Source organism: Danio rerio, chromosome 4 (assembly GCF_049306965.1).
Source record: "Danio rerio strain Tuebingen ecotype United States chromosome 4, GRCz12tu, whole genome shotgun sequence".
Taxonomy (NCBI): Eukaryota; Metazoa; Chordata; class Actinopteri; order Cypriniformes; family Danionidae; genus Danio; species Danio rerio.
The window spans coordinates 8,107,076-8,123,469 of record NC_133179.1 but is presented as its reverse complement, the minus strand read 5'-3'; the positions used below and the strand labels follow the sequence as shown (position 1 = coordinate 8,123,469).

General features: G+C 39.1%; 2 long non-coding RNA genes across 2 annotated transcripts in view; both read left to right on the top strand.

Moving 5' to 3' along the window:
* The window catches only part of LOC141381591 (uncharacterized), a 419,099-nt gene that overhangs the window by 285,884 nt on the left and 116,821 nt on the right, over positions 1-16,394 (top strand). The gene's annotated exons all lie outside the window — the stretch shown is intronic.
* LOC137490073 (uncharacterized) lies at positions 1,227-4,791 on the top strand. The gene is made up of 3 exons (XR_011009432.2): positions 1,227-1,514; positions 4,240-4,338; positions 4,514-4,791. It is a non-coding gene; the product is annotated as an uncharacterized lncRNA (long non-coding RNA).

Genomic DNA, 16,394 nt, shown 5'->3' with positions numbered 1-16,394 from the left:
CAGGGTTTGCCACATGTTTCTTTGTAATTTGGGCCACGAAAAACCTACTGCCAAATGTCAAACTCTGTGGCTCAAAGGATGAGCGTTCGCCTGTTATTTAGAAGTGTGAAGGATCGAATCTTATTTCTGCCAGATCGAGATACAAGTCAGATTTGAACTCTTGTCTTTATGAGTCTCTTCCTCAGAGAACTTGTGTTTATTCACCCATCATGGGTTTCGTTCCATCATCAGGGGCTCCTGGTCAGTATAATGAGGTCAAGATGGACATTAGCCATAGTGAGGTTTGAACCCGGGTCTCCTTGATTAAAGATCAATAGTTTATAACTTGAGCCACTGAGTCTGGATGGTGAACAATGTGTCTGAATGAGGCTTTATCACTGTTTTCATCATGACCAGGGTTCACCCTATGTTTCTTTGTAATTTGGCTCACAAAACAACTAATGCCTGATGTCAAGCCCTGTGGTTCAGTGGATGAGCCTCTGCCTGACATACAGGAGACATGGGTTCAAATCCCACTATTGCTTACTTTACTTTCGGTTGATGGGATTCAATCAGACAGTGTGGCCCAAACAGCAGCTGACAGACTGAAAGCCATGATGGGCTAGTGGATGAACACATGGTCACGGTGTACAAGGTACCGACAGAGTCCTGGGTACGAAACCCACCTCGATGTGTGGCTCAAACCAACACAAGTGCAAGGTAATTAGAACGGGACCACACACATAAAATTACTATGTTGTTTTTCTGATTATCTCAGCAGTAAAAAGCAGCGGCAGTGCTTGGATTTGAACCCAGGTATGCTGTGATAGCTTCAGATGTCCTGCTGTGTGCTCTGACCACTACACCATCACCACATACATAAACCCACATTTCTTTCTCCAATGGGAGGATAACCACATTCTACACATTTTGAAAAAAAAATTAAATAAACACAAATAATTCATATCAAATGTAAATTATTTTAAATAAATGTAAACTGCATCATATGCGAATATATTATTATATTTCACTATTCAAAATGTGGAAAACATGCTTATTCTTCAATCAGACACATGAACATGTTTCAAAATATCTTACAGCTGCTTGTGGGGCTTTAAATGTCACTAAACACAATTAAACACTGGAAAATATCATCATTTACTTCTAAAGTCTCCTCATACTGTACGGATGACTCTACACCAAATCTGGCCAATCACATGCTCTCCACAGAAAGTCCCTCCCCCAACAAACACGCGACAGAGCAGCAGCACAACAAACACACTTTCTGGACTCTCTACTGGAAATATGAGCTCATAAATACCTTTCCTGGAGCTGTGAATCCGCCTGGATGTGGAGGAGCGTGTGGAGGAGCGTCAGCTGTTGAGCGCAGCTCAAAGATCTGCAGCAGAAACACAACAGACACACGTGTGTATCTTCACTGCTGCAGAGGAGAGAGAGAGAGAGAGCAATGACTGAACACAAACACTACAACAACATCACTACAAACTAAACCAACGAAGCAAAGTCCCTTACAGGTGAGTCGCGTTACTCTCTATTTCTGCACTTGGTGTGGCTTTTCTTCACTGTCGGGCTGTAATATCTGCTGTTGACTGACATTATGAGTCTGTCACTGAGCTGTCATCTGCTGGAGCTCAACTTGACGCCAGTAAAACGGTGTACCTGTGCTGATCTGGTGTCGCTGTTGTCAAAGGTGTTCAGGCTAAAAGAGCTGATGCCCTCTAGTGGTCGTACTTATAATTTAAAACTTAATGATCAGTTTAATACATTATAGGATTTTACAAAAGCAGAAAGTCATCTTTATATCTTTATAAGGCATTTAGTCAAGGAAATGTGTTCGTATTTTTGTTGGTAAAATTATCATTTGTGTCTGCGTCAATTAAATCTGTAAGCAATGAAAACATTCTGCATCCCCAATATAAGAGCTCATCAAACAAGTTCTATGTGTCTTTATTGATGAGTGGCGCATTAATTACCTACAGGCTAAATGATCATCTGGAGTGAAGAACATCATGGTGAGAAAGTCACAAGCTTGGAGGTTCAATATTCATGTTTAGCATTTAATTGATCAATATTTGATGTCAAGTCTGTCATCATCAGCTTCTGGAAATTGTTTCATATTACATTCGTATTGGTTTGATATTTCCACATTGTTCATCAAGCATTTGTGCTGAAGTTCAATATAAAGTGAGCACAAATAATGACCCATGAATGATTAGATGATTGAGTATATGCTTTAATAATTATTTTGACATTGTTAGGAGGGAAATGAACAGTTGAGACCAAAACGACTGCTGTGTCAGATCAAGAGAAGATTCTGAGCCGCAGATTCAATGAAATTAAAATAATTTACTGGAGATAGTTTGTGGTTCTGCGGCAGGAGGGCTTCACACTGGCATTGAGTTTGCTGGCCGATCTCCCTGCCTTACACTAAGACAGAAAATCTCTCCTGCATACAAAGAAAATTACTTTACAGAGAATTTACACATAAAATAGAAAAACTCAGGAATCAGTTGTTTTAATCCACCAGCAATCCAGTTCCCCTCGAGAGCTCTCCATGACCTCTGACCTGGCTTGGTAGATGGGCCATTCTTCAACTACGGGCACTTTTAGCCTTGTGAAGTTGAGTAAAAAAACTTGTTCAAAATTAACGTAACATAGCCTCATAAGTTTAAACACTTTGTCTAGTTTGAAGATCTGTAAGAGGACAAACTCAGATAAGAAGAGAAACATTTTCTCCATCGTGAACTGAACGAATGTCAATTCCAGCACATCTCAATATACAGCTTATATTTGTAAATGACATAAATGATGGCAGTCAAACATTGTCTAAGATCATTTTTGTATCTAGTTTAACCAAATATTTCCACAATATCAATAATAATTATACATTTGTCAGTGAAATAAATTAGTTGTGTGCTGGATTGTACACCTGTCACACTCTAAAACTTAATATTAATTTGGTTAAGAGCTTATTAGAAAATAAATAAACTGAATTTGTATATTAAATAGAGCATGAACTCATACATTGTGAATACACTTTAATGTGTGATGAGAACTTTTTAAATGTTTTTAATAATGTGTGTGGTGATGGAAATGACATTTCAACAGTTTATTGTGAAAATAATGAAAAATAGCTTCACCGATTAGATTTGAATTGATACAAGCCTTTCATATATACAAAACACTCTTATTTACCCTCATTTTTTTTGGTTTTACATTTTTAAGTAGGTTTTATTGTTAGTTTGACAAAGAAAGAGGAATTTGAACAAAATTATATATATGTTTGGATATTTGATCAAAGGACATAAAAGTGCTCGTAGTTGAAGAATTACCCAGATCCTGAAAATAGAGATTTAACAGACACAGACGCTTCAGCTGAACACATCACTACATTAGGTCATGTTTAACTTCAGTCACTGATCAAAATCATGTCAAAGATTAAAAACTGATTCAAATAATCATAATAATAAAGTCAACAAGAACAGATTTTGATCCTTCCTTTAACAGATGAAGACAGAAAACGACTCGCTTCAACAGGAAGCAGAACTGTGCTCACGATGACCTCAGTTTAACTCAAGCCTCTCTGTCATTTGAAGATCTCCATAAAAACTGTGTGATATTTAGCATTTGATGATAAGTCTCTATTTAATAATAATTACTTTTTTAGTTTAGACCTCAAGACTTTCTGCTTCCTTTTACACATTAAATGTTTCTGGTTGTCAGCATCAGTGGAGGAAAATACACAGAACTACAGCTGCGCCACAGGAAGGTGAAATCTCAGTGCTTTACATTTGCTGTGCTGAAGTTCAGGAAAAACATCAGCACAATCTTTCAAATCAACTGAACTGCAAAGGTGTAATTCAGAAATATCTCCACAGGAGGGCGACATGTTTAAATTCACACTATTAGATATGCAGTGGTGTCATTCACCAAAATCACCACACGAGGGCAAAGATTTAGAATTCATCAAGTTCGCAGTGGTGTAATTCAGAAATATCTCCACAGGAGGGAGAAACCTTTATTATTTTAGAGCGGCAGCAGTGCAGTCCACAAAAATCCCCACAAGAGGGCGAATATTTTAAATTCAGTAGATTCAAGATTTGCAAAAGTGTAGTTCAGAGAAATCTCCACAGGAGGGCGCAATACTTGATACATATGTAATATTTGTCTATTTGTCTGTTGTTAGATCAGATATTCAGCGTGTGTAATAATGTGTTGATTTGTGTGTCGACTCTACAGGATCAGTGAAGTGTTGTGGACTGTAAGCCTGTTGAACAGAAGCAGAGACGAGTGGACAGACACTGACTGTACTGATGATGATCATCTGCTGCTGCACAGGTGATGTACATCATGTGTGTGATTGGTTGTGTGTGTGTCTGTTCCACATGTCGGTTACCATCATTTGCTTTGTGGAGGGTCACTCCTCTACAAAGTAAATGATGGTAACCGAAACGGGTGGAGAAGGGACGCAGGTCCAGAATTTTTATACAGTTCATTTTAAATTTTTTGCCAGGCTGTAAAGTATAACCCCTGCTGGACACGGCTCCGGAAGCTCCAGGGGGAGACCGAACTGGTATCCCCCCTTCTTCAGGCGCGCCTCACACTCACTCACCATTCACTCATATCGCAGAGTTCTGGCTGGCCTTGAACCAGCAACCCCTGAAGCCGTGGGGCAGCGCTCTTACCACAGAGCCACAGATCTCCATGTCTGAACACTTGCTGGAACTGATGTTGGACTGCTGACCTGTGTGTGAGCTGATTCAATAAAACAAGATATATGTCAGATCTGAACCCTTGTCTTTATGAGTCTCTTCCTCAGAGAACTTGTGTTTATTCACTCATCAACCATCATTAGTTTCACATCAGCGTCCATCATCTTGATGAACATAATGAACTCAGTGGGACATTAACCATGGTGAGGTTTGAACCCGGGTCTCTTAGATTAAAGATCAACACATTAAGACCTGAGCCACTGAGTCTGGACAGTGAAGGAGATGTCAGATTGGGGGTTTATGCCTATTCTCAGAACGACCAGGGTTTGACACATATTTCTTTGTAATTTGGCCCACAAAAAACCCAATGCCAAACGTCAAACCCTTTGGCTCAAAGGATGAGCGTTCGCCTGCTATTTAGAAGTGTGAAGGATCGAATCTCATTTCTGCTAGAACGAGATACAAGTCAGATTTGAACTCTTGTCTTTATGAGTCTCTTCCTCAGAGAGCTTGTGTTTATTCACCCATCATGGGTTTCGTTCCATCATCAGGGGCTCCTGGTCAGTATAATGAGGTCAAGATGGACATTAGCCATAGTGAGGTTTGAACCCGGGTCTCCTTGATTAAAGATCAATAGTTTATGACTTGAGCCACTGAGTCTAGATGGTGAACAATGTGTCTGAATGAGGCTTTATCGCTGTTTTCATCATGACCAGGGTTCACCCTATGTTTCTTTGTAATTTGGCTCACAAAACAACTAATGCCTGATGTCAAGCCCTGTGGTTCAGTGGATGAGCCTTCGCCTGACATACAGGAGACATGGGTTCAAAGCCCACTATTGCTTATTTTACTTTCGGTTGCTGGAATTCAATCAAACAGTGTGGCCCAAACAGCAGCTGACAGACTGAAAGCCATGATGGGCTAGTGGATGAACACAAGATTGCGGTGGACAAGGTAACGACAGAGGCCTGGGTACGAAACCCACCTTGATGTGTGGCTTGCACAAGTGCAAGGTTATAGAGTGGGACCACACACATAAAAATACTTTGTTGTTTTTCTGATTATCTCAGCAGTAAAAAGCAGCTGCAGTTCTTGGATTTGAACCCAGGTATGCTGTGACAGCTTCAGATGTCCTGCTGTGTGCTCTGACCACTACACCATCACCACACACATAAACCCACATTTCTTTCTCCAATGGGAGGATAACCACATTCTACACATTTTGAAAAAAAAAAAACTAAATAAACACAAATAATTCATATCAAATGTAAATTATTTTAAATAAATGTAAACTGCATCATATGCGAATATATTATTATATTTCACTATTCAAAATGTGGAAAACATGCTTATTCTTCAATCAGACACATGAACATGTTTCAAATTATCTTACAGCTGCTTGTGGGGCTTTAAATGTCACTAAACACAATTAAACACTGGAAAATATCATCATTTACTTCTAAAGTCTCCTCATACTGTACTGATGACTCTACACCAAATCTGGCCAATCACATGCTCTCCACAGAAAGTCCCTCCCCCAACAAACACGCGACAGAGCAGCAGCACAACAAACACACTTTCTGGACTCTCTACTGGAAATATGAGCTCATAAATACCTTTCCTGGAGCTGTGAATCCGCCTGGATGTGGAGGAGCGTGTGGAGGAGCGTCAGCTGTTGAGCGCAGCTCAAAGATCTGCAGCAGAAACACAACAGACACACGTGTGTATCTTCACTGCTGCAGAGGAGAGAGAGAGAGAGAGCAATGACTGAACACAAACACTACAACAACATCACTACAAACTAAACCAACAAAGCAAAGTCCCTTACAGGTGAGTCGCGTTACTCTCCATTTCTGCACTTGGTGTGGCTTTTCTTCGCTGTCGGGCTGTAATATCTGCTGTTGACTGACATTATGAGTCTGTCACTGAGCTGTCATCTGCTACTGGAGCTCAACTTGACGCCAGTAAAACGGTGTACCTGTGCTGATCTAGTGTCGCTGTTGTCAAAGGTGTTCAGACTAAAAGAGCAGCTCGCTGAATAAATAAATACTATTTAAATCAGGATCGGCAGAGAGGCAGGAATTAAACTCAGATCATCGTGAGCACAGTTTTGCTACATGTCTGTCTGTTTAACTAATTTTTAATGTTTAAAGCATATACTCAAACATCTAATCATTCATAAGTGATTAATTTTCTCACTTTATTTAGAGTTTCAGGGCATATTTTTGATTGACAGTGTAGAAATATCAAATAATTATCATTAAAATACGAAACAATTTTCAAAAAACTATTGATTTCAGGCTCAACATAAAAAATATTGTTGAATAAAATGTAAAACATAAACAAACTGATCAGTGAATGTCCGCTTGAACTGAGAAAATGTGACTTTAAACAGAGAGCAGCTGAAGCTGTATTGATTTGTTTTACTGTCTTTACTGCAGATGAAGTTGGTATGTGCTTGTCAAATAAACATTTCAGACGTTTCTATGGATGCTGCACAATTTTTATGTCAAATTTAAGAATTTGAGTCCTGAAGAATAAATAAATCAGTGGAGATGTCCAATAGCAGAGTTTCACTGTGTTTGTTTACAGTCTACTGTGGACATCAGCTGATTCACAAACACATTCATATTATCCACATTCAGTGCACTGCTCAGTCCTCTGCCATTTTGATCTATATAAGAGTATTTTGTAGTCTGCTGAGTATAAGTGTGTACATACTGCAAAATGCACATTTAAAAATAGTCAATCACTCGGCTATTACTGTAATCTTTCTGAAGTGAAAGAACTGCAAAACACTTTATTAAACACCAACAGTTGAAGCAGAGGTTGATATTAATTCTGCCTGTTTTATATCAGAGCTTCAAAATACAACAGAATAAATATCTGCCGGTCTCTTTTGTTAAGTTTAATTATAATGTAGCCTAAATTTATCCATAACACAATAATGCAGGCCGCAAGTCAGATCACAGCTTACTCAAATTCATAAATATGGTTGATATGAACCTTCTGACTCTAGTCATATTTTATAGGAAATGAATGAGCATATTAAACTGTTTCTGGAGGTTTACCTAAACAAATCACAAACCTACTAAATATCAGAGAACAATTGAGCTTATTGAATCAATGCAGAATATGCAGCACCTCAGAATCATTCGATTTGCAAAGGTGTAATTCAGAAATATCTTTACACAAGCGTGAAACGTTTAACTTCATTATTTTATAACAGCAGCAGTGCAGTTCACAAACATCAGCACAAGAGTAATATATATTATAATATTTAAACTCATAAGATTTGTTATGGTGTAATTCTGAGAAATCTCTAAACGAGGGCAATAAAATGTTGGTTGTCAGCAATAGAGGAGGAAAATACACATAACGACAGCTGCGCCACAGGAAGGTGAAATCTCAGTGCTTTACATTTGCTGTGCTAAAATTCAGAAAAAACATCGGCACAATCTTTCAAATCAATAAATCTGGAAATGTGTAATTCAGAAATATCTCCACAGGAGGGCGACATGTTTACATTCATTCAATTACATTTGCAGTGGTGTCATTCACCAAAATCACCACACGAGGGCAAATATTTAAAAGTCAATAGATTCGCCGTGGTGTAATTCAGAAATATCTCCACAGGAGGGAGAAACTTTGAAATTTAGTATTTTAGAATGGCAGCAGTGCAGTTCACAAAAATCACCACAAGAAGGTGCTGTTATAGCGAATATTTTAAATTCAGCAGATTCAAGATTTGCAAAAGTGTAGTTCAGAGAAATCTCCACAGGAGGGCGCAATATTTGATACATATGTAATATTTGTCTATTTGTCTATTGTTAGATCAGATATTCAGCGTGTGTAAAAATGTGTTTATTTGTGTGTCGACTCTACAGGATCAGTGAAGTGTTGTGGACTGTAAGCCTGTTGAACAGAAGCAGAGACGAGTGGACAGACACTGACTGTACTGATGATGATCATCTGCTGCTGCACAGGTGATGTACATCATGTGTGTGATTGTGTGTGTGTGTCTGTTCCACATGTCGGTTACCATCATTTGCTTTGTGGAGGGTCACTCCTCTACAAAGTAAATGATGGTAACCGAAACGGGTGGGGAAGGGACGCAGGTCCAGAATTTTTATACAGTTCATTTTAAATTTTTTGCCAGGCTGTAAAGTATAACCCCTGCTGGACACGGCTCCGGAAGCTCCAGGGGGAGACCGAACTGGTATCCCCCCTTCTTCAGGCGCGCCTCACACTCACTCACCATTCATTCATATCGCAGAGTTCTGGCTGGCCTTGAACCAGCAACCCCTGAAGCCGTGGGGCAGCGCTCTTACCACAGAGCCACAGATCTCCATGTCTGAACACTTGCTGGAACTGATGTTGGACTGCTGACCTGTGTGTGAGCTGATTCAATAAAACAAGATATATGTCAGATCTGAACCCTTGTCTTTATGAGTCTCTTCCTCAGAGAACTTGTGTTTATTCACTCATCAACCATCATTAGTTTCACATCAGCGTCCATCATCTTGGTGAACATAATGAATTGTGTGGGACATTAGCCATGGTGAGGTTTGAACCCGGGTCTCCTAGATTAAAGCTCAATACTTTAAGACCTGAGCCACTGAATCTGGACAGTGAAGGAGAGGTCAGATTGGGGCTTTATCACTATTCTCATTATGACCAGGGTTTGACACATGTTTCTTTGTAATTTGGGCCACGAAAAACCTGCTGCCAAATGTCAAACCCTGTGGCTCAAAGGATGAGCGTTCGCCTGCTATTTAGAAGTGTGAAGGATCGAATCTTATTTCTGCCAGATCGAGATACAAGTCAGATTTGAACTCTTGTCTTTATGAGTCTCTTCCTCAGAGAACTTGTGTTTATTCACCCATCATGGGTTTCGTTCCATCATCAGGGGCTCCTGGTCAGTATAATGAGGTCAAGATGGACATTAGCCATAGTGAGGTTTGAACCCGGGTCTCCTTGATTAAAGATCAATAGTTTATGACTTGAGCCACTGAGTCTAGATGGTAACAATGAGGCTTTATCACTGTTTTCATCATGACCAGGGTTCACCCTATGTTTCTTTGTAATTTGGCTCACAAAACAACTGCTGCCTGATGTCAAGCCCTGTGGTTCAGTGGATGAACCTTCGCCTGCCATACAGGAGACATGGGTTCAAAGCCCTCCATTGCTTACTTTACTTTCGGTTGCTGGAATTCAATCAAACAGTGTGGCCCAAACAGCAGCTGACAGACTGAAAGCCATGATGGGCTAGTGGATGAACAAATGATTGCAGTGAACAAGGTAACGACAGAGGCCTGGGTACGAAACCCACCTTGATGTGTGGTTCGCACAAGAGCAAGGTTATAGAGTGGGAACACACACATAAAATTACTATGTTGTTTTTCTGATTATCTCAGCAGTAAAAAGCAGCTGCAGTTCTTGGATTTGAACCCAGGTATGCTGTGACAGCTTCAGATGTCCTGCTGTGTGCTCTGACCACTACACCATCACCACACACATAAACCCACATTTCTTTCTACAATGGGAGGATAACCACATTCTGCACAATTTAAAAAAAAAAACTAAATAAACACAAATAATTCATATCAAATGTAAATTATTTTAAATAAATGTAAACTGCATCATATGCGAATATATTATTATATTTCACTATTCAAAATGTGAAAAACATGCTTATTCTTCAATCAGACACATGAACATGTTTCAAATTATCTTACAGCTGCTTGTGGGGCTTTAAATGTCACTAAACACAATTAAACACTGGAAAATATCATCATTTACTTCTAAAGTCTCCTCATACTGTACTGATGACTACACCAAATCTGGCCAATCACATGCTCTCCACAGAAAGTCCCTCCCCCAACAAACACGCGACAGAGCAGCAGCACAACAAACACACTTTCTGGACTCTCTACTGGAAATATGAGCTCATAAATACCTTTCCTGGAGCTGTGAATCCGCCTGGATGTGGAGGAGCGTCAGCTGTTGAGCGCAGCTCAAAGATCTGCAGCAGAAACACAACAGACACACGTGTGTATCTTCACTGCTGCAGAGGAGAGAGAGAGAGAGCAATGACTGAACACAAACACTACAACAACATCACTACAAACTAAACCAACGAAGCAAAGTCCCTTACAGGTGAGTCGCGTTACTCTCCATTTCTGCACTTGGTGTGGCTTTTCCTCACTGTCGGGCTGTAATATCTGCTGTTGACTGACATTATGAGTATGTCACTGAGCTGTCATCTGCTGGAGCTCAACTTGACGCCAGTAAAACGGTGTACCTGTGCTGATCTGGTGTCGCTGTTGTCAAAGGTGTTCAGGCTAAATGAGCAGCTCGCTGATTCCACCTAGTGGAGCGGATGGGATCTGCACTTTAATGCAGAAAAATCCATGTCAGCATGCAGATACTATGGGAGAAAGACTGACCAAATCTGCCTCTTGCAGTTTACAATTTTTTTTTCATCCACTCATTGCGTTTTCATTCATTCGTAGTTTGTTGGTAAAATTATCATTTGTGTCTGCTAAATTAGTTGTGTGCTGAATTGTACACCTGTCACACTCTAAAACTTAATATTAATTTGGTTAAGAGCTTATTAGAAAATAAATAAACTGAATTTGTATATTAAATAGAGCATGAACTCATACATTGTGAATACACTTTAATGTGTGATGAGAACTTTTAAAATGTTTTTAATAACGTGTGTTGTGATGGAAATGACATTTCAACAGTTTATTGTGAAAATAATGAAAAATAGCTTCACCGATTAGCTTTGAATTGATACAAGCCTTTCATGTATACAAAACACTCTTATTTACCCTCATTTTGTTTTGGTTTTTAAAAACATCTTTGAAGGTACAGCATGTTTGGAAATGATGTAGAATAAATGTATTTCCTTATCAAGCAATATTTATCTTGATTTTTCTTCAAGTGTTGTTGATGAAAACTTAAATTCCCTCCATCCTATACATGTTCTCAGATGGCACTATTCATTTTCATAGAAACCACCTAAATAATCTTTCACACAAACCTTTTAAAGAGACATTACAGTGTTGTGGTGGAAATGACACTGATACTGTGCGACAGCTATATTTTATATAAAAAATAATATTGATGATAGTCTCACATTATTAACTATAAAATATTTACCTTATTTCACTAGTGCTTCATTAAGATACATTAATAGATACCAGATAAATAATACTTTAAAATTTTCTTTTCATTGTTGAAGTTTAAAACTCTGAGTGTGCGACAAGGTGAAAACAGTGATTTTGACACCTAAAAGAAGGTTGAATAATATGAAAAATATATAATAGAAAGGTAGTAATTTTTTAAAGAAGGTTTTATTGTTAGTTTGACAAAGAAAGAGGACTTCGAACAAAATTATATATATGTTTGGATATTTGATCAAAGGACATAAAAATGCTCGTAGTTGAAGAATTAATCAGATCCTGAAAATAGAGATTTGACAGACTCAGACGCTTCAGCTGAACACATCACTACATTAGGTCATGTTTAACTTCAGTCACTGATCAAAATCATGTCAAAGATTAAAAACTGATTCAAATAATCATAATAATAAAGTCAACAAGAACAGATTTTGATCCTTCCTGAAACAGATGAAGACAGAAAACGACTCGCTTCAACAGGAAGCAGAACTGTGCTCACGATGACCTCAGTTTAACTCAAGCCTCTCTGTCATTTGAAGATCTCCATAAAAACTGTGTAATATTTAGCATTTGATGATAAGTCTCTATTTAATAATAATTACTTTTTTAGTTTAGACCTCAAGACTTTCTGCTTCCTTTTACACATTAAAATGTTTCTGGTTGTCAGCATCAGTGGAGGAAAATACACAGAACTACAGCTGCGCCACAGGAAGGTGAAATCTCAGTGCTTTACATTTGCTGTGCTGAAGTTCAGGAAAAACATCAGCACAATCTTTCAAATCAACTGAACTGCAAAGATGTAATTCAGAAATATCTCCACAGGAGGGCGACATGTTTAAATTCACACTATTAGATTTGCAGTGGTGTCATTCACCAAAATCACCACACGAGGGCGAACATTTTAAATTCATCAAGTTCGCAGTGGTGTAATTCAGAAATATCTCCACAGGAGGGAGAAACATTCATTATTTTAGAGCGGCAGCAGTGCAGTCCACAAAAATCCCCACAAGAGGGCGAATATTTTAAATTCAGTAGATTCAAGATTTGCAAAAGTGTAGTTGAGAGAAATCTCCACAGGAGGGCGCAATACTTGATACATATGTAATATTTGTCTATTTGTCTATTTTTAGATCAGATATTCAGCGTGTGTAATAATGTGTTTATTTGTGTGTCGACTCTACAGGATCAGTGAAGTGTTGTGGACTGTAAGTCTGTTGAACAGAAGCAGAGACGAGTGGACAGACACTGACTGTACTGATGACTATCATCTGCTGCTGCACAGGTGATGTACATCATGCGTGTGATTGGTTGTGTGTGTGTCTGTTCCACATGTCGGTTACCATCATTTGCTTTGTGGAGGGTCACTCCTCTACAAAGTAAATGATGGTAACCGAAACGGGTGGAGAAGGGACGCAGGTCCAGAATTTTTATACAGTTCATTTTAAATTTTTTTGCCAGGCTGTAAAGTATAACCCCTGCTGGACACGGCTCCGGAAGCTCCAGGGGGAGACCGAACTGGTATCCCCCCTTCTTCAGGCGCGCCTCACACTCACTCACCATTCACTCATATCGCAGAGTTCTGGCTGGCCTTGAACCAGCAACCCCTGAAGCCGTGGGGCAGCGCTCTTACCACAGAGCCACAGATCTCCATGTCTGAACACTTGCTGGAACTGATGTTGGACTGCTGACCTGTGTGTGAGCTGATTCAATAAAACAATATATATGTCAGATCTGAACCCTTGTCTTTATGAGTCTCTTCCTCAGAGAACTTGTGTTTATTCACTCATCAACCATCATTAGTTTCACATCAGCGTCCATCATCTTGGTGAACATAATGAATTGTGTGGGACATTAGCCATGGTGAGGTTTGAACCCGGGTCTCCTAGATTAAAGCTTATTACTTTAAGACCTGAGCCACTGAATCTGGACAGTGAAGGAGAGGTCAGATTGGGGCTTTATCACTATTCTCATAACGACCAGGGTTTGACACATGTTTCTTTGTAATTTGGCCCACGAAAAACCTGCTGCCAAATGTCAAACCCTTTGGCTTAAAGGATGAGCGTTTGCCTGCTATTTAGAAGTGTGAAGGATCGAATCTTATTTCTGCCAGATCGAGATACAAGTCAGATTTGAACTCTTGTCTTTATGAGTCTCTTCCTCAGAGAACTTGTGTTTATTCACTCATCATGGGTTTCGTTCCATCATCAGGGGCTCCTGGTCAGTATAATGAGGTCAAGATGGACATTAGCCATAGTGAGGTTTGAACCCGGGTCTCCTTGATTAAAGATCAATAGTTTATGACTTGAGCCACTGAGTCTAGATGGTGAACAATGTGTCTGAATGAGGCTTTATCACTGTTTTCATCATAAACAAGGTTTGACATATGTTTCTTTGTAATTTGGCTCACAAAACAACTACTTCCTGATGTCAAGCCCTGTGGTTCAGTGGATGAGCCTTCGCCTGACATACAGGAGACATGGGTTCAAATCCCACTATTGCTTATTTTACTTTCGGTTGATGGGATTCAATCAGACAGTGTGGCCCAAACAGCAGCCGACAGACTGAAAGCCATGATGGGCTAGTGGATGAACACATGGTTGTGTTGGAAAAGGTAACGACAGAGGCCTGGGTACGAAACCCACCTCGATGTGTGGCTCACACCAATGTGTGTGCAAGGTAATTAGAGCCGGAACACACACATAAAATTACTATGTTGTTTTTCTGATTATCTCAGCAGTAAAAAGCAGCAGCAGTGCTTGGATTTGAACCCAGGTGTGCTGTGACAGCTTCAGATGTCATGATGTGTGCTCTGACCACTACACCATCACCACACACATAAACCCACATTTCTTTCTCCAATGGGAGGATAACCACATTCTACACATTTTGAAAAAAAAAACTAAATAAACACAAATAATTCATATCAAATGTAAATTATTTTAAATAAATGTAAACTGCATCATATGCGAATATATTATTATATTTCACTATTCAAAATGTGGAAAACATGCTTATTCTTCAATCAGACACATAAACATGTTTCAAATTATCTTACAGCTGCTTGTGGGGCTTTAAATGTCACTAAACACAATTAAACACTGGAAAATATCATCATTTACTTCTAAAGTCTCCTCATACTGTACTGATGACTCTACACCAAATCTGGCCAATCACATGCTCTCCACAGAAAGTCCCTCCCCCAACAAACACGCGACAGAGCAGCAGCACAACAAACACACTTTCTGGACTCTCTACTGGAAATATGAGCTCATAAATACCTTTCCTGGAGCTGTGAATCCGCCTGGATGTGGAGGAGCGTGTGGAGGAGCGTCAGCTGTTGAGCGCAGGTCAAAGATCTGCAGCAGAAACACAACAGACACACGTGTGTATCTTCACTGCTGCAGAGGAGAGAGAGAGAGAGAGAGCAATGACTGAACACAAACACTACAACAACATCACTACAAACTAAACCAACGAAGCAAAGTCCCTTACAGGTGAGTCGAGTTACTCTCCATTTCTGCACTTGGTGTGGCTTTTCTTCGCTGTCGGGCTGTAATATCTGCTGTTGACTGACATTATGAGTCTGTCACTGAGCTGTCATCTGCTGGAGCTCAACTTGACGCCAGTAAAACGGTGTACCTGTGCTGATCTGGTGTCGCTGTTGTCAAAGGTGTTCAGGCTAAAAGAGCAGCTCGCTGATTCCACCTAGTGGAGCGGATGGGATCTGCACTTTAATGCAGAAAAATCCAAGTCTGCATGCAGATACTATTGGAGAAAGACTGACCAAATCTGCCTCTTGCAGAGTTTACAATTTTTTTTTCATCCACTCATTGCGTTTTCATTCAGCAACAGAAATACTTATAATATAAAACTTAATGAACGACTTAATACAAAATAGGATTAAAAATAAAGCAGCCAGTCATCTTTATAAGGCATTTAGTAAAGGAAATGTGTTCGTATTTTTTTGGTAAAAATTATCATTTGTGTCTGCTAAATTAGTTGTGTGCTGAATTGTACACCTGTCACACTCTAAAACTCAATATTAATTTGGTTAAGAGCTTATTAGAAAATAAATAAACTGAATTTGTATATTAAATAGAGCATGAACTCATACATTGTGAATACACTTTAATGTGTGATGAGAACTTTTAAAATGTTTTTAATAATGTGTGTGGTGATGGAAATGACATTTCAACAGTTTATTGTGAAAATAATGAAAAATAGCTTCACCGATTAGCTTTGAATTGATACAAGCCTTTCATATATACAAAACACTCTTATTTACCCTCATTTTGTTTTGGTTTTTAAAAACATCTTTGAAGGTACAGCATGTTTGGAAATGATGTAGAATAAATGTATTTCCTTATCAAGCAATATTTATCTTGATTTTTCTTCAAGTGTTGTTGATGAAAACTTAAATTCCCTCCATCCTATACATGTTCTCAGATGGCACTATTCATTTTTATAGAAACAACCTAAATATTCTTTCACA